At 51.2% G+C, this 24,277-nt stretch overlaps 4 non-coding genes across 4 annotated transcripts; 2 read left to right on the top strand and 2 right to left on the bottom strand.

Annotated features, from left to right (window-relative positions):
- Window positions 1–3,271: 3,271 nt before the first annotated feature.
- Window positions 3,272–3,353, bottom strand: TRNAS-AGA (transfer RNA serine (anticodon AGA)). The gene has a single exon. It is a non-coding gene; the product is annotated as a tRNA-Ser (tRNA).
- Window positions 3,354–8,985: 5,632 nt separating this feature from the next.
- TRNAS-AGA (transfer RNA serine (anticodon AGA)) lies at window positions 8,986–9,067 on the top strand. The gene has a single exon. It is a non-coding gene; the product is annotated as a tRNA-Ser (tRNA).
- Window positions 9,068–9,586: 519 nt separating this feature from the next.
- TRNAY-GUA (transfer RNA tyrosine (anticodon GUA)) lies at window positions 9,587–9,671 on the bottom strand. The gene is given in 2 exon segments: window positions 9,587–9,622; window positions 9,635–9,671. It is a non-coding gene; the product is annotated as a tRNA-Tyr (tRNA).
- Window positions 9,672–10,108: 437 nt separating this feature from the next.
- TRNAG-UCC (transfer RNA glycine (anticodon UCC)) lies at window positions 10,109–10,180 on the top strand. The gene has a single exon. It is a non-coding gene; the product is annotated as a tRNA-Gly (tRNA).
- The last annotated feature ends 14,097 nt before the right edge of the window (window positions 10,181–24,277 follow it).

A 24,277-nucleotide genomic window follows, 5' to 3' on the forward strand; every position in this document is an offset into this window, starting at 1 on the left:
AAACTGGCGCATAAGATACCAATGAATGGCGCAAGCCAAAAAAGAAAAGTGACTTTCTGTGAATGATTTATCAGGAGACAAGTGAGGCCGTGTCGCCTGGTCGCTTGGTGGAGGCAAAGGACTAGAAATCTGTTAAGGTCTCCACGTGCAGGTTTGTATCCTGCTGACTACATGAGAAGTTCTTCTGATGGACACTAATTACAGATCTGTGCCTTATAGGAGCTGTTTTGCTGGGTTCACGTTACTTGTATTCCAAAAATGCGAATTATATAGAATCCGTGAATTTTGTAAAATGATTAATTGACAACATAAAACAATTTGGGTAGCTGTCCAAGCAAAAGACACGAACATCCCTGGGTGGGCTTGAACCACCAACCTTTCGGTTAACAGCGGAACACGCTAACAGATTGCGCCACAGAGACGTCTGTGATCAGCAGCTCTGCCTGAACAGCAAATAACCAACATTTCGGCTCAGTGCACATTGCTCATTAGCGGCTGATGGTGACTATTGAGCTCCTGGGTCGGAGGACGACACCACAGAATCCTGGGAATTTCCTCTTCATTCAGACATTCTCATTCTTATTCCAGTGACTTATGATCGCTCAGACGATGTCCTGGGAGGTTTCTACATTTTTCATATGGACGGTCTTGGGTTCGACTCCTGGAAAGGGAAATTAAGTTTCAATTGTTCCCTGAGAAATTCTATAGTTGTATTATGTGAATAAATATTGTTATTAACTAGAAAACAATATAACGGTATTGAATACATTTCATCACTGTCGTATTGTCTGCGAGCTTATAAAACTCCATCACAACTTTTATGTGATATTCTTATATGGGCTTGATGTGTTTTTTGTTCCTTGTATTTTATTTTATATATGAAGGTCTATGGGAAAACAGTTTGAAGACAATCTCCTACAGCGCGTCTCGGACCCCGGGGGCCATTACAATATGTTTTTCTTTGAAATGCTGCAGCGTTTTAGAGTTAAACATACCTGGCTGAGATCATACAGCCGGTGGCCACGAACGTGGCATTATGTATCAGCTGTCAGGTTCACTTTACATGGGACAGGTTTCATCCCAAACACATAAAATCTCATTGAGCCATCAGATACAATGAGATAGGTTCAGACCCCAGTGTCAGACTGAAGAACATTGGGCCCACCAGAGGATTTGATTCTGAGGGCCCACCTTTCTCCCCCACTCAAGTGCCCCATAGCAGCTGCAAGATTTGTACTATGAACTCTCCTAAAGGAGAAGCCAGGGCCCACCGGAGGATTCTCCGGTTCTCTGGTGGGCCAGTCCAACCCTGCCAGATCCTATATATCACTTTTGAATCATGGCTACCATCCAACAACAATTAAAAACCAGATTGCAAAAGCCACTAGAATATCAAGGAATCATCTCCTACTTTACAAAACTAAAGAAAGCCACTGAATCCCTCTAGTAGTCACCTATCAACCAAATCTGGATGGTAGGTGACTACAATTGCAAATCGCCAACTGATTAAAGGAAAAATATTACCAGTGGCCAAAGATATCTGTAGCCCTGATCATAGCATCATGGACATGAAATTGCTGGTATTGAAAGAAAAATACACATCTCAGAGACAGAAGAGTCTGGGAGCACAAACTTATGATGACCGGTGACACATACAGAATAGGAAAGCAGATATTGGATGGATTTATGCCTTTTTACATGAATTAAGAAATGTGCTCCTCTGACCTTGTGGGGTCATCACAAACCTGGACCAGAGCTCAATCATTATTTACTGCCACATCTGCTTCTCCCCTTCTCAGATTGATCGTTCTGCTTCACGACACTTGTCTTATTACTGCATTATTCTGTGTTATGTTGAGTATAAATCTGTGACCCTTCAAATTTTGTATTATACTGAGCCTGATGAAGAGACCGGAGGAGTCTCCAGAGCTGATGTTTATCACCATCTTTTCAGTTCAACATTAGAAGGTATCAGCCACTGAGGACTCTCAATTCATAATATTTTTTTATCTATTGGTGAACTCAGTATAAAGATATCTCTGTCCTGTGACAGAATTTCCCCCACAATTTTGTAGACTTGAAAGTAATAAGTAGTGCAGTGTTCGGCTCTATCGGCTCCTAGGTGATTAGTAATGGCCGTACAATCTCGGTGCCGTCACCTCTCGGGGCCGTTACTCTTCTGTTGTAGATTTCTGTACAGTAGGACCTCGTAGTTCTCCAGTGATGGTCGCCTCATACTGTAATACAGTTTAAACAGGGGGATTACTTTATCAGGACTAAAAAAATTAAAAGAATAACTCAATAATAACTGTTCCTCCATTTGAAGAAAAGGTGGAGGATGCAGGTATCGATCCCATTTCCTCTCACGTGCTTAGGTACATGCTTTTCACTGCAACTTTTACCTCTCGTGTCAACCAATGGCAGGTTATACTTTTGATTTTGATGTGTTCTTTAGGTGTGATGGCCACGACTGGTCGTGGTATTGAAGGCGTTAAACTGTCTACAGGAGTTAGGTAAGTATCACGCTCTTGGTCTCGCACCTCTCCTCCTCTTTGTTTCCTTAGATGCCACAACCAATAGCGACCATAACACCAAAACAGTTAGAGGGGGTGGCTCCCACTGTCAACCCATCAACACCCCCATTGAATGTTATAGCAGGTCACCAAGAGATGGTGTCGGCCTCCTAACTATCCAAATATGACACCAATCACTAATGTGAATAATGAACATGGATCAGCCATTGTGGGACCGGCATCTTCATAATCAGACAACACCGGGCATCCTAGAACTGGACAACATGGCAAAGAAAATAACTAAGACCCCCCAGAAAGTCTCCAGACCCATCTCCTGATGGCGGACATTACATCAGTACATTACAGTAATCACCGATGAGGGAGGTTTCTACAGTCAGAGATCGTCCGGATTCATGGAAGCTCCGGATTCTCCTTATGAGGATCTTGTTGGTAACAAGTCTTTATGTAATGTATCCAAGATAGATCCTCTCCATAAAGAAGAAAATGATCCTGTTAGGGGCCCTAAAGGCCCGTGCCTTGTAAATTTCTGTCTCTTTAGATGATTTACAGGATATCCACCTATAGGTGGATTACTTCTATAATCGTATATTCACACAGAAAATGATTTCTACACTGATCCGTCAGTCATATAGAAATGACAGGAGTAACCCGTCCACCTACGACAGCCTCCTGTATACAACGGCCTCCCATTTTTAGATTAAATTAGTATTTTCTTTTTTCAAAAACTAGATCTTCCACGTAGTCGGCAGGATTTGAACCTGCGCGGGGAGACCCCAATGGATTTCTAGTCCATCGCCTTAACCACTCGGCCACGACTACAAATGCATACACCAGATGTAGAGTCACCGTCTCACTATCTACACACACAGCGTTCTCTATTCTGAGGAGAAGACATTAGTGTCACCACCCAACTCCACAATGTGCTCCGAGGAGGAGACATCTATCCTACACGTGAGGTCCTGCCGGCAGCCCATGACTGAGTAGTAGGATCACACTACTATGAATGAATACAGCAGGTAGGACAAAGTGTATATAATGTTTGAAAATCATTATATTACCACCGATTTTAATGAAAAAAAGCTTGTTAGTGCTTTACTGACAACGTTATGGGGGCAGTGTAGATAGTAGCTAGGACGTGACGGGTTCCCTTTAAGGTAAAGGGAATCTGTCACCACTTTGGAGTTATCAGACCTCTACTATGGCCATACAGGGTAGAGGAATGTAAATCTATACTTACCTGTATGGCCAATAGCAGAGGTCTGATTGCAGAGAAAAGCGCTTTATTCAATTCTGTCTTGTACAGGCTTAGTGTCCGGGGAAAGCCAAGAAATCCCCGCCTATGTGCTTATTATTCCCCTAAATCTCCGCCTATGTGCTTAATTATCATAGAATTATCTGTGACAGGCCCTTTGACGTGCACTGTGCTCCCTGACCTCCCAGGCCAGTACATGAATGCAGAGCCAGAACCACCATCAGTACATGAATGCAGTGCCAGAATCACTGTCAGAATATGGATGCAGCACCAGAATAGCAGGCAGCAAATAAATGCAGCACCAGAATCACCGGCAGAACATAACTGCAGTGCCAGAACTACCCTCAGTATATTAGTGCAGCGCCAGAACCACCATCAGTATATGTATAAAGTATCAGGCTTAATACAGAAATTAATTGTAATGTCAGGTCAGCTCCATGTATAATTGTATCACATGAACCTACTATTCTCATTATGTCCTCAGCAATGTTAATGAGATACTGGGAGTTATTGTTACCAGCAATCATCAGACTGCAGACCATGAAAGAATCACAGTATTGATGAGACGTAGTCAGTATCACAAAAGCAAATATTTGCATCCAGGTGCCTTATAGGTGACATCTTCCCTGATTGGACTTGCTCCCATCACTTTCGTCTCCATGTAGCACAGATGTCATGATGAGACTCCACACCCAGAGCTCATCTCTGCAGACTTGCCTCTTCTCCATCTTCAGCAGCACATCCCGACACGGTGCCCTTAAAAATAAAAGTATCATTATACTGCCATATAAAGATGTCTCCTATGCTGTGCCCCTGAATAAATAATTGCCCCTCACAGTGCTTCCTGCACAAAACATCCCCACAACACTGCCTCCATAATACTCCCCCACACTGCCGCTCTCCATAATGTCCCCAACACACTGCCGCTCTCAATAATGTCCTCAGCATACTGCCCCTTTATAAAATGTCCCTCACACTGCCCCTCTCCATAACATCCCCCCACACTGCCCCTCACCATAATGTCCCCCCCACAATAACACTCTATATAATGTCCCTCCATATTGCTCCTCTCCATAATGTCCCCCTTTACACTGGCTCACTTCATAATGTCTCCCTTTCACACTGACCATCACCATCATTTATAACACCAGGTATAAATGAATAGCTGGCAACATTGAGAACCATAGACATTATGGTAAGGAGTTTGCTCCTCAATGAGCAGGTGCTCGCGGGGATAGATGTGGGGGATGATGGTAGAACGGAGCTGCAGGACAGTGAGGCAGCTAGCTGGGTGACAGAAGTCAGAGTGTCAGGGAGGCTCGTCCTGTGATGGCACCCCAACAAGTTTACTAAGTTGGCAGATGATGGGTGTCAGTACAATGGTAGCATTATTGCTGCAAGATGTGTCCTCGAAAATCCGGCAGCGTGTCTACTCCAGTATAGAATAGAACACATAAAGAAGTATATAAGTGCTGGGGACCATCATATATTAGCATTTATGTTTATTAATGGCTTAGCGTGCGAGAGGTAGCGAGATTGATTCCTTCAAAGCTTCTTTCGCTGATTTAATTTTTTAATCAAATTATAATCTTTTTACTCCTGATCCCATAGTTACCCCAGCTACTCCTTATTACAGTACAAGACGACTATCACTGGAGAACTACAAGGTTTCAGTGTTCAGGGGTCTACAACAGCCGAATAAAGGCCCCGAGTGGTGACTGCTCCGACATTGTGCGTCTGAAAGGGGGAAGACCGGGGTGTAAGTACTTTCAGAACAAGGGATCCGGAACTGCTAGGGCTGTGCCTCTGGTTGCAGGGGGAAGACAGACTGCGAGCACAGGAGTCAGGTGACCGGGAAGCTGAGGGCGTGTCCAGGGGGAGAGCTGAGGAGTCAGGTGACTGGGGAGCTGGGGGCGTGTCTTGGAAGAGGGAGAAAAAGGAGTTTTGCGTGGAAAAGCAGGGAGTTGACAGTTGGGGTCAAGCCCGACTAGAGGGAGAAGAGATGCAGGGTCTGTGGAGCCGAGCTAGTGAGGTGCAGTGTTATGGACTAGGGGCTCAGTGGGTCAAACCGGAGACCGCCCGCTGCCGCCAGAAGACGGAGCATTGTTTAGGCAGGGAAGCCAGAAGAAAACAACACTGGCATCAGCCGGCAACTGCCTTGTGGGGAACAAGAGTCAGCTAAGTGTAAAACTGCCGATTACAACCATGTTGACTCTGCTACATCTAGCCAATCTGTGGATTGTCGGTTATAGACTGTTACCTGCTACTCCCCTTGTTGTCCCCATAATTGCCCTGTTACTCCCTGCGTGGAGATTGACCCTGTTACAATAAATCCCCCTTGTTTATTAACCCTGTACTGGCTGCTCTGTGTTTCTGTGTCACTGCAACTAAAGTACCTGTATTACATTTGGCGTAGTCGGCAGGATCATATCCAAACGTCCTGTGCCTACCGGACTAGTGGGGAGGACCCCTGAGGCCTGTGAGACGGCGCCCACATGGCGCATTGCAGTGGCGACAACGCTGTGGTCCAAGATGGCGCCGAACACTGACAAGAAGATGGCGGTCAGTGGCGCGAAATCCTCGGCAGGCAGAGAAAGCGCGCGAAGAAGTGGCCCGCCCTCCGAGAGCAAGTGTGTGCTGAGGTGACGACCTGAGAGAAGGAGGCAGTCCCCAGGATTGTATCTTCAGGCCGGCAGATGGAGGGAAAAGAGGAAGAAGGCCCGCCCCAAGCAGCACGATGGGGGTAGGAGGATCCTCGTGTGGAGCAGTGCAGGTGGCCTGTTGCCATTTGCAAGTTGGAGAGTGAATCTGAGTGGAAGACCGATGTTGCCGAGCCCTCCTGATACTTCCAGTGAGGCCCGTTGAGAGTTGAAGAGAATTTTTCTTTGCTGAAAAAGGGTGTTGCCCCGCAAGCTGAGGACGTTGAAGCCGGTCAAACTGGACCGAAGTGAAGCCGCGATGGCAGTTGTTGTTTTCTCCCTTATACCAGTTGGAGCCTCGACATCGGAGGCCTGTTATGGACTTAGACTTTGATGACTTCAGCAATTGCCACTGGGGTCCGGATCGGTGCTGCCTTGCAGGAGCAGGCACACGTGTGTGTAACCCCTTTAAATGCTTTAGTACCGTTGTAGAAGGAAACGTGTCCCTGTTGCCACAGGGAATGTAATGGACTGTGCCCGGATGCAGTTGGGCATGCAAAGGACAAGGTGTCAAAGAAGAGCTCCAGAGAAAGGGAGCTTGTATGTAGACGGGGGTGTACGCCCACGAGAGAGGACCTGCTCGTGACAGGTCGGGATCAAGGACAGGTCAAAGCAGTGGGGCCGTAAGCCCATGAGTAAGGACCAGTGATGGTGTAAATGCACTCAGAGAAGAGGCTAGTACATGAGACATCAAGGGTCCATGTGAGTACCAGAGAGTTCGGCAGCCAGAGACCTGAGCCACGGTTAGAAGGTGTGCGGATCCGAGGACAGAGACTAGGCACTAAGAAGAGTCCGGCACCCATAGACCCAGGCCAGGGTTAGAAGGTGCGCGGATCCGAGGACAGAGACTAGGCACTAAGCAGAGTCCTGCACCCATAGACCCAGGCCAGGGTTAGAAGGTGCGCGGATCCGAGGACAGAGACTAGGCACTAAGCAGAGTCCGTCAGCCAGAGACCCGAGCCAGGGTTAGAAGGTGCGCAGATCAGAGGACAGAGACTAGGCACTAAGCAGAGTCCGGCAGCCATAGACCTGAGCCAGGGTTAGAAGGTGCGCAGATCCGAGGACAGAGACTAGGCACTAAGCAGAGTCCGGCAGCCATAGACCTGAGCCAGGGTTAGAAGGTGCGCAGATATGACGACAGAGACTAGGCACCAAGAAGAGTCCGGCAGCCATAGACCCAGGCCAGGGTTAGAAGTGCACGGACCTGAGGACAGAGACTAAGCGCTAAGCAGAGTCCGGCAGCCATAGACCCAGGCCAGGGTTAGAAGGTGTGCGGATGCGAGGACAGAGACTAGGCACTAAGCAGAGTCCGGCAGCCATAGACCCAGGCCAAGGTTAGAAGGTGCGCAGATCCGAGGACAGAGACTAGGCACTAAGCAGAGTCCGGCAGCCATAGACCCAGGCCAGGGTTAGAAGGTGCGCAGATCCGAGGACAGAGACTAGGCACTAAGCAGAGTCCGGCAGCCATAGACCCAGGCCAGGGTTAGAAGGTGCGCGGATCCGAGGACAGAGACTAGGCACTAAGCAGAGTCCGGCAGCCATAGACCCAGGCCAGGGTTAGTAGGTGCGCAGATCCGAGGACAGAGACTAAGCACTAAGCAGAGTCCGGCAGCCATAGACCCAGGCCAGGGTTAGAAGGTGCGCGGATCCGAGCACAGAGACTAGGCACTAAGCAGAGTCCGGCAGCCATAGACCCAGGCCAGGGTTAGTAGGTGCGCAGATCCGAGGACAGAGACTAGGCACTAAGCAGAGTCCAGCAGCCATAGACCCAGGCCAGGGTTAGAAGGTGCGCGGGAGAGAGAGAGAGTGCCGACAGCCCTCAGCAGGAGCTGAGGACCGAACAGAGGCTGTGGAAAAGGGATGTACATATATATATATCTATATTTGAGTAGCACAGCGAGAGAGGACAGGGACTGTGGAAAAGGGATAGGAGCCTTATCCGAGTAGCACAGCTTCCCTAGGACAAGCGACAACCAGCACAGAGGGTGTGCTGAAGGTGAGAGTCGGCCTGCTGTGATAAACTGAGTCGGAAGGTAGAGAAACGGCTTATTGTCCCTGCATAAGACCTGGGCCTGAGAATATCTGCTGCACCTGCCTGTACACTGCAATCTGTCAGTAAAGTTGGTTTTATTTAAAAGCACTGACTCTATCTATTTATTCATGTGCGAGGTGCCGAGGTGCTCGCTGAAGGTTGCTCAGTAGACTCGCCCACGGCTACCACCCCGTGCCACCTCGTTACACGTCCATTACACCCATAATATCACAAATAAAGCAACAAACACAAAGAAACAATGGCCGATCCCCAGGAGGACACTAGTCCCAGATGTCACCAGATGAAAGTATCACATGGCTGCCGGCAGGACCTCACGTGTAGGATCGATGTCTCCTCCTCGGAGCACATTGTGGAGTTGGGTGGTGACACTAATGTCTCCTCCTCAGAATAGAGAACGCTGTGTGTGTAGATAGTGAGCCGGTGACTCCACATCTGGTGTAAACAGCTGTAGTCGTGGCCGAGTGGTTAAGGCGATGGACTAGAAATCCATTGGGGTCTCCCCGCGCAGGTTCAAATCCTGCCGACTACGGGTAAGATCTTGTTTTTGAAAAAAGAAAATACTAATTTAATCTAAAAATGGGAGGCCGTTGTATACAGGAGGCTGTCGTAGGTGGACGGACTACTCCTGTCATTTCTGTATGACTGACAGATCAGTTGTAGAAATCATTTTCTGTGTGAATATCCGATCATAGAAGTAATCCACCTCGCTAGTGCCACCTATAGGAAATAGACTTAAAAAAGGCTCAAAGTATGTAATGACTGAGGTACAGCCGAAAAACACAATCATGAATCGAGGCCAAAGAGCTAAAAACATCATCTTCCGAAAAAGTCAAAAATGAGGAGGAAGAGAGGGAGGAAACTTCTATCCGGATAATCCGCTGTAAGTGAAGAACCGTAATGACCCTAATAGAAGCCCTACTTCAGGAGAGCGGACGGCGAGGAGGGATTGTTAAGGAAAATTAATAATGTGGCTAATGTGACCACACCAGTAATGTGGCTGCTTAATTCTGGAGATAATTATACCCTACTAACAATAAGTAATAAAATGTCCTTCGAACTGGAGTCGAACCAGTGACCTAAGGATGTCTGTGCCCCACTACAGTCCTCCGCTCTACCAGCTGAGCTATCGAAGGCTTGTGTACTGCAGCTCTCCTGCCGTCATCACCTCACTGCGTCTCCAGGTGTATGGCTCACATAATACTGGACATTTCTATAATATATTATACATGTACATTAATTACTGGACAATAAGATTCTGACTGTGACAATAATAAAGTAACAACCAAAAAAAGAAAAAGACATCTTCGGGCCGCCTGTGTGAAAACCAGGAATCCTAACCGCTAGACCATATGGGAGAGACACCTTAATGAATCATTGGCGTTTGAATGATGGAAAGGTTCTAAGCAGCAAGTCCAGAAGTGATAGGGGAGAAAGAAAAGATTGGAGAATCTCCATCAAAAAAAGTACCTGAGCTGTATGTGAGCTGTATGGGAAATATCCTGTGAGCTTTCATGTACTTCCCCCAGGCAGAGTGATGGAAGCCAGAAAAAAACACCATCCTCCAGTCCAAGCGTTGGTGGTATAGTGGTGAGCATAGCTGCCTTCCAAGCAATTGACCCGGGTTCGATTCCCGGCCAACGCAGAACATTTTTTTTCTAGCATTAACTACAATAAATTGTCCAAAAATAGAGCTCGAAAGAAAACCCTGAGTCTCTTCTGTCAACCAAATGTCAACTTTACTTCCACATCATTTTCTAATCCGCTTTTTATTTTGTAATGATGTCAGAAGGCTTAAAATTTGTTATTATTTCAATGAAATGTACAAAATTTACAAAACCTGTTTTTTTTTGTGACAACTTGAGTCTTGAAGTAATTTTGAGGGTTCTGTATGGCAATTTGTGCCCAAACAAGATCCTGTTTACAAAGGTTTACAAGGAGTATACCTCTTGACAAAGGCTCGTTTGCCGAAACGTGCGTCGGGGCTGGCGCACAGTTGGCAGTGACTGAAGGGTGGCTCTGTTATTAACAGGTTTATTATATCTCAAAGATGTGCATGATGTATAAGTATGTATTAATTATGTACTGTAAGGCAGCGCTAGTCATCATCCTGGGGGATACTCGCTGCGCCGGGTCTATTAATGCACACCAGCCACGTTTTCCGGTATTTCACCATCCAGCAGTTTATTACACTTCATAAACTGCTGATCACACAGTCCATCTTAGTGGCTCACTGGCATAAACATACAATGTCCAGGATCCTCAAGTGGCAGACAGGCCCACTTGGCTCCAGTCACAGCCTTCAGCAAGGTAATAGCATAAATGTCCACACTAAGCAGTGTTTTTACCTTTGCCGGGTTATAGCTGCTTCAGTCCGCCACCCCTGTGGCTCTAAGGCTTACCAAACGTGGTCTCCAGCCCTTATCCCATCCAAGGCCACTGGCATCTCTCATACACACAGATCCAGGCTCTGCCTTCCAGGACGCTTATCTTCCAAGCCTCTGGCACTCCAAGGCTTGCTGGCATCGCTTACACACACACAAGGATCCAGGCTTCACCTTCCAGGAGTCCACCAGGCTTCACCAGGCCTTACCAGGCCTCTCACTCTCACGGTGTCCCACACAGGAACAGGCCTCATGCCTTTCACACCTGTCTCAAATCTACCAGGGTTTATATAACCATCCAGTGCACACACACAGGACCATTACAGTAATGCCACTGCATTACATATCCCCCCCTTTGTTCAAACTTGTGGGGTTGAACACATAATATACACAAATAGTTTATAACCCACAGAGATCATGTACTTGACAATTGCGCTGCTCAGCCCCTGGAACATTAGTCAACGACATCAGCCCATTCCTCAGGGACCTATTATCTGCCATTGTCACTGATTTCGTCAAGTCACATTTCCGGGTCGTAAACTTGTCAGACCTCCCCGGCTCCAAGCGGTCAGTCGTAACCTTGTCAGACCTTCCCCGCTCCCAGCGGTCAGTCGAAACCCTGTCAGGCCTCCCCCGCTCCCAGCGGTCCATACAGCAGTGTGACTCACATGCTCTGGTATTTAAGGTTCGGTTCGACTCCGTACTGTCCCGCACTCTATTGGGTCATTTGTATGGGCCACCCAAACCTGAGTCACTGGAGGTCTCACTACCTCTAAACCCACACCCACTACTCTCAGGACATCTTGAAAGGTCCCTAACTTCAGCTGTAGCTGTTCTGCTATTTAGGGGGCCCTTTCTCTGTCTGGTCTCACAATTTCTAGACGGCTGCCATCTTCTGCTGCTCAGACGATGCTGTCTATCCACTCGCAGTCTAGCGAGATTCAGCTGTTCTACCTCTTGCAGGTAGGTCACTCGGTACTCCATCAGCATACGTATATATGCAAGATTTTCCTCCTTTCCTACAGCGGAGAATGACACCATGCCGTCTTCATCTGGTATCCAGTCCTGACGATCACGTGGACTGCTTACTTTCATCACGCCAGATTTTTTTACCATCATTTGCATTTCTCCCAAGGAGCTTTCTCACCAGAACATAATGCACCCGGATGACCTCTTCCCGCAGACTGTGAGCTTTTCTCATCAGCTCCAGTTGTCTAGCGGCTTGTTCCGTCTTCAACCGGAGAAACCGCTTCGTGCGAATAAATCGACAGTGCATGTCACTTAGGGTCGCCACCCTCTTCACTGTGACTTCGGTCATGGACAGGACCACCAGCTGTTTAGCTTCTGAGGTCGAGTATACCTTACAGGCTCCCACGGCCTTCTTAAACGCTGCATGTGTGGCACCCCAGGGGTCTGGTTTCCACAGTAACAGCAATGTTATGTCTGAGAGCAGGTGGGAGGTCTCTTGGTCAGGAATCCTATGCATGCCACACCTCCTGCCCAGTCCTGGGAGGGGAAGAACTTCCCCTGTATAAACCTGGGGCTGAGGCAGGGTTAGAGAGTTGAGAGGGAGAGTTCAGCCAGGAGTGCTGACAGGGAGCTGTGGCTCCGGCTGGGCCCAGCTCCTGGGCCATGCCAGAAGTAGAGAAGAGAAGCAGCATAGGAAGAAACAACAGGAGCTCTGTGGGAGCAGTGTTACAAAGAGTCAGGGGCTGGCAGCTGCAGAGCTCGCCCTGACTGAGAAGATTTCTTACCGGACCCGGAGTCCGAGGCTGTGGGGACTAACTCCTACCCAGCAGCAGAATCCGTCAGGCAGGGGATTTCAGGTCCTCTGGCCAAGAAACCCGAAGGCACGGTCACACGCATGGGACCAGCACCGCCGTCGTGGAGCGGAAGCTACTAGAAGGCCCCGAGTCACCGGCCATACGGGTGAGCACCACACGGTACACTCAGGGACGTGGGCTACTTATACTCGCTTCTAGCAAGGTAGCCAGAAGAGTATCGTTAGTTTGGGAGGCCTACAACTCCGCCTGGCCAGGGGAGATCCCATCTGCTCAAGGACTGACCAGGACCCAATCGCTAGCCAGTACTCCGGGAGGGTCTATCGTTGTCACCAGTAAAGACCCTGAACTACACCGTACCGTCTCTGAGTGGTTCCTGCTACCCCCATCATCCACGTCGGCTGCCCTGAGGCCATACCCCTCCCGTTGGGGGTTATACCATCCCCGCTGCACCATCCTTCCACCGGCCTCAGCGGTCTGCCCTGCAGCGGCAGCTCCAAAGCTGCATTCAACGGGTGGCGTAGTCATCCAACATCTACTGCTAATAGACTCGCCACTTAGTTTGACTCCCTGGGCACGGACCGGGTCACCGCCACGAGACTACTACCCCCATCTGATCCGGCTCCGGGTAAGCCCCCGTGCACGCGATGCCGCACGACACAGAAGGCCCAGGGGCGCGTCAACTTTTGGCGTAGTCGGCAGGATCTCGTGCCCGCAACCACCGGGTACTGCGTGCCTGAAAAAGACTGTTCAAACTTACCAGTGGTGAAGATTCCCGCCATCCGGCGCCATCTTCCGCTTCCTTCCCGCCATCCGTGGAGTTTTCCCGCCATCCGGCGCCATCTTCAGCCTTCTTCCCGCCATACGTGGAGTTTTCCCGCCATTGGACGCCATCTTGAGGACGCCGCGCGGGAAGAAGAGGGGCGTGGACTCCGAAAGCGCGCGAGAACTGAAGCCCCGCCTCACGTCCGGACGTTGCGTAAGGTCCTGGAAGGAGCCCAGCAGACGCTGACGTCACAGGAGCGCGACGGAAGGTCCTCAACCCTGACGATTCACTGCGGAGTCGCGGCCTACGGAAGAGGATCATCGCAAGGTAGGCCACGGTCCACTAGGGGGGAGAAGGATGCCGGATACGGAGGAGAGCTTCACCGCTTCAACCCCCGCCAGCGCCACCGCTGTTGCGGTCATGCCTTTCACCATGCCCTATATCCCGGGGGCAGCCTGGCTACCCCAGTACTCAGGGGAGTCACATACCCTGCATGACTTTAGAGAAAAGCTGGATAGCCTCTTCCAGGTGTACCCCCTCACAGAGGAGCAAAAAGTGAGCATCCTGGTGGCCCAATTAACCGGGGCAGCCCAAAGGGAGGTAAAGTCCTGGCCACCTGGGAGGAGGACTGTCGCAGAGATACTAACACAGCTAACCGAGGAGGAGCTGCAGTACTACCAATACGAGGAAAGCCAAGAGGACCCGGACGGGTCTGAGGACTACCCTCAGGAGGGAGCACAAAGAGGACATAGCTACTGAAGGGAAGTAGCGTGAATAAAGAGCTGTAAATAGTTACCCGTAAGGGTACAAGGACTGCTGCTAATTAAAATATGGTCCCCGTTGGGATTAGTGAATTGTTCCCCATGTGCCCCTATCTTAAACCAGGCTGAGGACTGTGAGCAGCCATTCCTTATCCCCACTGGCCGAGGACTGAGAGCGGCCATATCCTGTAAATAATTATGTGTTTCTAGTAATTTATGGGAGTCTTTGGTGGATTTGCCGGGAATCCTTTGTACATAGTTGGAGCGTAACCCAGGACGGACTAAAGACTGTTAAGGACTCGGGGCAGGACAGACCCCTACCTGGTTACGTCTCCCTGTTTTGGTGAAATGGACACCTTGCTTTTCTTCAAAAAGTGCACCCGGTTGCGGACATGCCGTGACCATCTTTATATGTTTTTCTTATTGTACTATTATTGTTTATACCTTGTTATGTTTAAAAATATGTTTAGTCCCGGAGTACTAAATTTCACTAGGGGGGAATGTGGCACCCCAGGGGTCTGGTTTCCACAGTAACAGCAATGTTATGTCTGAGAGCAGGTGGGAGGTCTCTTGGTCAGGAATCCTATGCATGCCACACCTCCTGCCCAGTCCTGGGAGGGGAAGAACTTCCCCTGTATAAACCTGGGGCTGAGGCAGGGTTAGAGAGTTGAGAGGGAGAGTTCAGCCAGGAGGGCTGACAGGGAGCTGTGGCTCCGGCTGGGCCCAGCTCCTGGGCCATGCCAGAAGTAGAGAAGAGAAGCAGCATAGGAAGAAACAACAGGAGCTCTGTGGGAGCAGTGTTACAAAGAGTCAGGGGCTGGCAGCTGCAGAGCTCGCCCTGACTGAGAAGATTTCTTACCGGACCCGGAGTCCGAGGCTGTGGGGACTAACTCCTACCCAGCAGCAGAATCCGTCAGGCAGGGGATTTCAGGTCCTCTGGCCAAGAAACCCGAAGGCACGGTCACACGCATGGGACCAGCACCGCCGTCGTGGAGCGGAAGCTACTAGAAGGCCCCGAGTCACCGGCCATACGGGTGAGCACCACACGGTACACTCAGGGACGTGGGCTACTTATACTCGCTTCTAGCAAGGTAGCCAGAAGAGTATCGTTAGTTTGGGAGGCCTACAACTCCACCTGGCCAGGGGAGATCCCATCTGCTCAAGGACTGACCAGGCCCCAATCGCTAGCCAGTACTCCGGGAGGGTCTATCGTTGTCACCAGTAAAGACCCTGAACTACACCGTACCGTCTCTGAGTGGTTCCTGCTACCCCCATCATCCACGTCGGCTGCCCTGAGGCCATACCCCTCCCGTTGGGGGTTATACCATCCCCGCTGCACCATCCTTCCACCGGCCTCAGCGGTCTGCCCTGCAGCGGCAGCTCCAAAGCTGCATTCAACGGGTGGCGTAGTCATCCAACATCTACTGCTAATAGACTCGCCACTTAGTTTGACTCCCTGGGCACGGACCGGGTCACCGCCACGAGACTACTACCCCCATCTGATCCGGCTCCGGGTAAGCCCCCGTGCACGCGATGCCGCACGACACAGTAGGCCCAGGGGCGCGTCACATGCACGGACTCGCTGGTGCATTCTTCCCTCAAATCCTCGGGTACATCTACGAGACACTTGTACTGAGACGTTTTGGTCTCACCAGTGGTCTCCAAATGATCATCTGTTAACACTCTCTTAGCTCTCCTCAGGTCCAACTTCTCATGGTCTAAGGGAGTGAGTGTAACTTGTTTGCCTTTTTCCTTCTCCAAGGAGGCCTCGTTCACTGAGTGATACTTTGTCAGGCGACTTTTGAGCCCGGAAACTTCTTCCTCTAGCTCCGCCACTCGTCTCTCAGCGGCCCGTCTCTGAAGCTCTTCCTGCTTCAACTGTTCCTTTAACAGTAGAGTTCTATCAGACCTCTCTGTCTCCAATGCGCCCACTCGGCTCTCAACAGCCAGTCTCTCAAGCTTCTCTTGCTTCCAATGGGTTTGTAGCGACTCCTTGAGCTACTTGATCTCGGCTCCTACATCCACCGAATCATCCGAACTCCCATCACTCGAGGAGGTATCTGCTTCATACCTCCCATCACCAGCGGCCAACTCCTGGCCCTGGTCTGTGGCTTCTCCGATGGACTCCTCCATCTTTTCCGGCTTAGCTTCCATCTTGCTGAGCCTTTCCTTAAGGCACATCTCTGCCCTCTGGAGATTATCACAGAACGTCTGCAGCTCCTTCACCTGAGCTTCCAGACCTAAGGTCTTTCTGCGGGGATCACCATTTTCACCACGGGTGTCTTGCAGAGTGGTCTCAACCACTTGGCGCTCTTGCTCTGCATCTGCCTTACCCTTCTCTAGTTTTTCTTTAACCTTGAGGAGATCTTCAAAATCTCTCTTAATCTGTTGCAGTTCCTCACTGAACTTTCCATGCCTCTTTTCTGCCTCATGGTCGTGACCAGACACTTCAACTTTTATTGCCTCTTTCAGGGTGGATAGCTCCCGGTCTCGCTGGTACAGAGTCCTCCAGCCGCTCCTTCTCCTGCATTAGAGGTTTTACTTGGTCCTGGAATTGCTGCAGCTCCCTCATGAGTTCATCATACTCCTTTTTGGATTTACACAGCTCCTGGTTGAACTGTTCGCGCAGTCGTTCTAGTTCCTGATCACGTCCAGAAACTCCATCCTGCCGCGTCTCCTTCTCAAGCTTCAACTGCAAAACCTCTCCCTTGATTTTGTGGCGGTCCTCTTTAATTTCGTACAACATTTCCTTCCACTGGTTAATTTCCTCGTTGCTTCCCTTCAGGTCTCGCTGTAAATTCCTCATTACCTGGTATAATTTCTGCTGTTCAGACTCCAGGCTCAGCTGGTCTGAGGACACGATCTCCAGGTTTTCCCATAGTTGCTGCACGTCACTCTGACACTGCTGCCTGATAGGCTCCAGCTCTTGGTCAGGATTGGCCGCCTCCTCTTCCAGGGCTGTCCGATCCTTCTGACTCGGTACCGTACCGGAGGTTGCTACTGGCAACATCACCTTCTCTTCTGCCTCGGAAGGAGGATCCACACTTGAAACAACGGCACACAGCATTACATTTTCTTTATTTTCACTTTCAGTCAAGACTACAGGAGCAACATTTTTGTGGCCCTTGCGCCGTCGACGAGAGGGGGACATTCTCACCTCGTCTATCCCCTCCTGACTGACCTCTCCTTCTACTTCCGTAGTGTGACCGTCAGCTGCGGGGTCTGTGTCACTCCCCATGGTGTTGTGGACTAACAGGTCACCTCCCACTTTGACATCACCCCCTTCTACTGGAGCTACCCCGTTATCAACGGTCACATTGTCATTTTTTTGAGGTACCAACCCACAACCAGTAACAATTTTCAGTTTTCTACACTCTACGCTCTTGTGAAAATCCGCCCCTTTTTAGACTCCGCCCCCTTTTAAACAACCACAGCGGCAGGGGAATTTTTACAAAAAAAATCAGCAATAGTCTTAGGACTCAGTGCACAATATCTCTTACCACCTCCCCGGGCACTCTGGGACAACACTGGCACCCCCTGAAGGTTCAAAGAATGGTCCACTGCCGCCATTCTATATGGTGCCCACAGCTCCTGCAGTTCCTGCACCATGTCCTGTAGAAGTTTCTCAAATACCTCATGTGAGTCCTGTCGCTGTTTCTCAAATGCCTGTTGCTGTTTCTCAAATGCCTGCTGCTGCGACTCCACCAGGCATTTCAATCTCTCAACAGCTTCAGACTCATTTGCTGCTCCTTTCACAGCCATCTTTATCAGCTCCTACATTTCTTCAGGACACTCCATTATGCCGAAGAGCGATTGCACACGGTCATTTAACCCCTTTTCCATTCCGTCTGGAGATACTGCACCATTCATGGCCATCGCTGTACACACTAGACACTTTATACCGCTCTCCCCGAAAAAAAATTCGTGGCCCGCCGAGCCACAGCAAACCAGGCTTGAGTGCGACGACAATCTTCGCAACCCCACCGAGTTGCAGCCAGATGCTTTAATCTTCGTGACCCCGCCGAGTCACAGCAAGATACTTGTATCCATACTCGTCGACCTGCGCCATTGCCCCTAGCAACCGGGCTGCAGTAGCCCCTAGCAACCGGGCTGCAGTTGCCCCTAGCAACCGGGCTGCAGTTGCCCGCATTCTCGAACCACATGTAAGGCAGCGCTAGTCATCATCCTGGGGGATACTCGCTGCGCCGGGTCAATTAATGCACACCAGCCACGTTTTCCGGTATTTCACCATCCAGCAGTTTATTACACTTCATAAACTGCTGATCACACAGTCCATCTTAGTGGCTCACCGGCATAAATGTAGCACCCTGAGGATTCGGCTGCTACAGGGGTATTGCACCTCAACCCAGAGGTGTGATATTCCACTCCCGGGTAAGGATGGAGTGTGGAACTGAGCTAGTAGGCTGCATGCACTACACACATCCCATTTCCGGGGAACAGACCGATGGTACTCCCACTAGATAAATGTGCAGGCACGACAGTGTCTGTTCCTGGCTGGAGTGGGAGGGGGGTGGAACATCCCAGTAGTGTAGGGGCAGATAGGGGGAGCAGCCTGGGTAAAGTTAGGAGCTCATTGGGTGCTGGTCACCTGAGCTCACACATAGAGGGAGTATTTAAGGTGGGCACCATCTTAGATCAGGGTCAGTCTGTGAGACGTCAGTCGGTTGTCAGTCAGCCAGTCAGACAGTCTGTCTGAGAACCTGAGAAGCAGAGCAGAGGAGAAGAGAGAGAGACCCAGAGGCGCAGAGGGGACCCCAAGAGCCCATAAGAGAGCTAATAGGGTGAAGGGTCGGCAACAGGGTACCGGATCCCAAGCTGGCAGAGGCTACAGCACACCTTAGCCAGGAACTGGAGGTCGTGGGCAGGATCTGCCATGATCACCCACTAAATCCACCCGGAAGGCAGACCAAGAATAGGGTCAGGGAGCCCAGAGGAGGCTTGACCAACAAGAGGCCCGAGGGAGCCGGACCTAGGTGGATCCCTGGTGGGAACGGCCAGAAGAAGGGAGAGACAGAAAGGAGCTCAGGACCACACTCCGGAGTTGCCTGGGAGTTGACCGAGTCCAGGACCTGGTGGACGCAGCACGGCTTGGGTGGTCACTGCTGTACACAGTGACCCGAGCAACACCAGTAAGTAAAACCCTGGAACTGCATTTTATGCCTCTGAGTCTCCTTGCTGCACCTTCACAACCACCATCCTCCACGGCTGACCCCCTGAGGCTATACCCCTCCCGTTGGGGGTTATACTACCTAAGCTGCACACACATCACCAGCCTCAGTGGACCCTGCTGCAGCGGCGGCCGTATTGACCGCAAATCAACGGGTGGCGTAGTCGACATAAAAGAACATCTAGTAACATCTATAAGGACTGCCACACACTGAGCTTGACACCCTGGGCACGGACCGGGTCACAGCCACTCGGAGACTACAACCCCCATCTGATCCGGCTCCGGGTATCCCTAACAACATGGCCCAGGGGGCGCGTCAACTTTGGCGTAGTCGGCAGGATAACGTGCCCGCAACAACCGGGTACTGCGTGCCTGAAGAAAAGTTCGCATTTACCTCAAAAAGAAGTCTCCCGCCGGTTCCGGAGGGTCCCCGCCAACGGACCCCATCACAGGTCGTTTCCCGCCAGTTGTCCGCCATTTGCAGCTTTTTCCCGCCATCCATGGAGTTTCCCGCCACTGGGAGACGATTCCCGCCATTTCCGAAGATATCCCGCCTTGGAAGAGCGGACCCCATTATGGGCGTGCCAGAGGGTGGCAAAAGGCCACCTCCCATCGTGGGCCAGGTCGAAGAATGGCGCCAAAAGCGGAAACCGCGCCCACCAACAGAGACTGTGATGCTGGAAGTGTCCATCAGCGTAAGAGAACTGCCCCTGGAACTGACAATCACTAAGTTGCCCCGGGACCACCCTCAATGTGGGCGGAGACAGAACAAGAGAACAAAGATGGGTGTCGCCTGGAGCAGTCTAGAGAGAGCGCACCCGGAGACAAGACGTCTGGAAGAGAGTCCAGAGAGAGCCTACCCGGAGATGGAGGGAGAGTCAGGCAGCACCGACCCAGTGGTCAGGAGCCTGTTGCAGGTCGCCACTCCAGAAGGCCTGCTGGAGATCCTAGCACAGCTCCCCCGAGACCGGGAGTGTGCACAGACCGCGTTGGAGGGCCTCGCACGGAGGATGGCCCGGGTGCAGCGGGAGACGTTGGCGGAGTGGAGCCGAGAGATGGCCCAGCAGACCGGCACCCGTCAGCGGAGCACGCCACCCGAGACGAGGAGACAGACCGCCTCTGAGGATGGCGCAGGAGGAATGAAGGCAGGAGACGGCGCCGAGAAGGGAGCTGAACGGACGGAGGCAGGTAAAGGGGACGTCTCTACCCCGAGCCGGGAAACCGCGTGCCTGCCCCAGCTCCCAGTCGCAGAGCCCGAAGTTCCCCCTGCCGTGCCCGTCGCTGCATCGTCACCGCCGCCGACTAGGCCTCAACCGGAAACCGCGGCCGCGACCCCTGTGACGTCACACGCCTCGACCTCGAGCGTGGCCAAGCAGGAAATACCACCGGCCTGGTCGCAAGGCCTAGTACCTCCGGGCGCCGCAATACCAACAGCGCCCCCTACCTCCGCGGAGCCACCGGCCTGGCCGCAGGGCCGAGTAACCACGGGCGCCGCCGTTCTTACGGTGCCCTTTTCCTTTAGCGTGCCCCAAGCCTGGTCGCAAGGCCTGGTCAACCCGGGCGCCGCTACCACCACAGCGCCCATAGCACCTAAAGTACCGCACCTGGGTGAGGACCTGTTCGGCCAGCATACGTGCCCGGATGGGCAGCCCTTCATATGGCCACCGGAGTTTCACCATCCCCGACTCCGGAAAGAGAGACCCCTAGACGAGCCCCTGATTCCGGCTCCGAAGCCTGTAAAGAGGACCTCGCCCCCGCTGGAGGAGGCACAGTTCGAGTGGTACCCCACCGGAGAAGACCTCATGGGGTTCACTCAGGAGACTCGGGCGGCCGCAGCAGAGCGTGCAGAGTGCTGCCGGCAGCAGCTCGAGGTCTTCAAGAGGGAGCGGAGAGAGAGGCGGGTCCGGGAACAGCAAGCGCAGATAAGGAGCGCGGAGCAGAAGAGCCGGACCAGGAGGAATCCCTGTGCAGCACATGGTCCCCCTTCCACCGGGACTGTGATAAAATTCAACATGCAGCACGGATGGGGCTTTATCAGAGACCATCAGACCCCCGGCGACGTCTTTGTAACCCGCAGAGACGTAGAAAGCCATCTGCCAGAAGGACACAGAGGTCGTGACCTGTATGTAGGGGACGAGGTCACCTTCACCCGGCACAAGTGTGCCAAAGGACCCTACGCCCTCCATGTGCATCGCCTGACGGAGGAGGAACTGCGGTGTGAGGAGGAGCAAGAGGACCCGGACGGGTCTGAAGAATCTAAAGAAGGAGCAGGAGGACGCCGTCGTTGAAGTACGGTAGAGAGAGACTGTACATAGTTACCCGTCAGGGTATAAGAACTGTTCTAGTTAAAATATAGTCCCCGTTGGGACCAGCCAATTGAACTGATGCCCGTGTGTCCCTAGTTCCTAATACCTGGCCGAGGACTGAGAGCGGCCATATCCCCTTGTATATAGTTGCGCTTCCTAAAGCGCCCCCTACCGGTTTTATAGGAAACTGTTTTCTTCAAGAGACTGTAGCACTTTACCCGGTCACAAGTTGCACCGTGACCGGAGGAACCAGAAACAAGAATGTTATATATGAAAAGTTTATTGCTGATGTTTTCTATGTTTATGTTTATGAAAAAAAAAAAAAATTTTTGTATGTTTTGGATGTTTATATTTTACAGCCCGAGGACATGCTGTGGTTTACCAGGGGGGAATGTAGCACCCTGAGGATTCGGCTGCTACAGGGGTATTGCACCTCAACCCAGAGGTGTGATATTCCACTCCCGGGTAAGGATGGAGTGTGGAACTGAGCTAGTAGGCTGCATGCACTACACACATCCCATTTCCGGGGAACAGACCGATGGTACTCCCACTAGAGAAATGTGCAGGTACGACAGTGTCTGTTCCTGGCTGGAGTGGGAGGGGGGTGGAACATCCTAGTAGTGTAGGGGCAGATAGGGGGAGCAGCCTGGGTAAAGTTAGGAGCTCATTGGGTGCTGGTCACCTGAGCTCACACATAGAGGGAGTATTTAAGGTGGGCACCATCTTAGATCAGGGTCAGTCTGTGAGACGTCAGTCGGTTGTCAGTCAGCCAGTCAGACAGTCTGTCTGAGAACCTGAGAAGCAGAGCAGAGGAGAAGAGAGAGAGACCCAGAGGCGCAGAGGGGACCCCAAGAGCCATAAGAGAGCTAATAGGGTGAAGGGTCGGCAACAGGGTACCGGATCCCAAGCTGGCAGAGGCTACAGCACACCTTAGCCAGGAACTGGAGGTCGTGGGCAGGATCTGCCACGATCACCCACTAAATCCACCCGGAAGGCAGACCAAGAATAGGGTCAGGGAGCCCAGAGGAGGCTTGACCAACAAGAGGCCCGAGGGAGCCGGACTTAGGTGGATCCCTGGTGGGAACGGCCAGAAGAAGGGAGAGACAGAAAGGAGCTCAGGACCACACTCCGGAGTTGCCTGGGAGTTGACCGAGTCCAGGACCTGGTGGACGCAGCACGGCTTGGGTGGTCACTGCTGTACACAGTGACCCGAGCAACACCAGTAAGTAAAACCCTGGAACTGCATTTTATGCCTCTGAGTCTCCTTGCTGCACCTTCACAACCACCATCCTCCACGGCTGACCCCCTGAGGCTATACCCCTCCCGTTGGGGGTTATACTACCTAAGCTGCACACACATCACCAGCCTCAGTGGACCCTGCTGCAGCGGCGGCCGTATTGACCGCAAATCAACGGGTGGCGTAGTCGACATAAAAGAACATCTAGTAACATCTATAAGGACTGCCACACACTGAGCTTGACACCCTGGGCACGGACCGGGTCACAGCCACTCGGAGACTACAACCCCCATCTGATCCGGCTCCGGGTATCCCTAACAACATGGCCCAGGGGGCGCGTCATAAACATACAATGTCCAGGAGCCTCAAGTGGCAGACAGGCCCACTTGGCTCCAGTCACAGCCTTCAGCAAGGTAATAGCATAAATGTCCACAATAAGCAGTGTTTTTACCTTTGCTGGGTTACAGCTGCTTCAGTCCGACACCCCTGTGGCTCTAAGGCTTACCAAACGTGGTCTCCAGCCCTTATCCCATCCAAGGCCACAGGCATCTCTCATACACACAGATCCAGGCTCTGCCTTCCTGGACGCTTATCTTCCAAGCCTCTGGCACTCCAAGGCTTACTGGCATCGCTTACACACACACAAGGATCCAGGCTTCACCCTCCAGGAGTCCACCAGGCTTCACCAGGCCATCACTCTCACGGTGTCCCACACAGGAACAGGCCTCATGCCTTTCACATCTGTCTCAAATCTACCAGGGTTTATATAACCATCCAGTGCACACACACAGGACCATTACAGTAATGCCACTGCATTACAGTACCTACCATTGTTATGACACCTGGTGGTGTCACATTTTACCATACTATACAATCAGTTACCCTCAGGAGTCCTAATGATTTTTCACAGGACTATGGACATTTTGCTTCCACTATGTGCGCCATTCTAATACACTTTGTGGTTCCTATGTATGTTTATCCACTAAATTACGTAATTGTATTTGCATAACAAAATTCATATATTTTGATAAAATACTTTTGTTGGATCATCATTTTTTTGAGCCTGGTGGCTCCTCCTGATTACACATTCAGGAATTGTATGAACCCTTCAGGTGCTTCATAGGAAAACAAAAGGAAAAAATGACATTTTATTTTTTTTCACTAAAATTTTACTTTAGCATCAAATTTTTCATTTTCACAGAGATAACAGGAAACAGTGGACCCCGCAATGTATTGAGCAATCTCCTGAGTACAGCAGGACCCCACATTTGGTCAGAAGCTACTGTTTGGCCAGACGGCAGGACGGGAAGGAGCGCTAT

The sequence above is a fragment of the Phyllobates terribilis genome, unplaced genomic scaffold (assembly GCF_046119375.1).
Source record: "Phyllobates terribilis strain yellow unplaced genomic scaffold, ASM4611937v1 Scaffold_3__8_contigs__length_932513732, whole genome shotgun sequence".
Classification (NCBI taxonomy): domain Eukaryota; kingdom Metazoa; phylum Chordata; class Amphibia; order Anura; family Dendrobatidae; genus Phyllobates; species Phyllobates terribilis.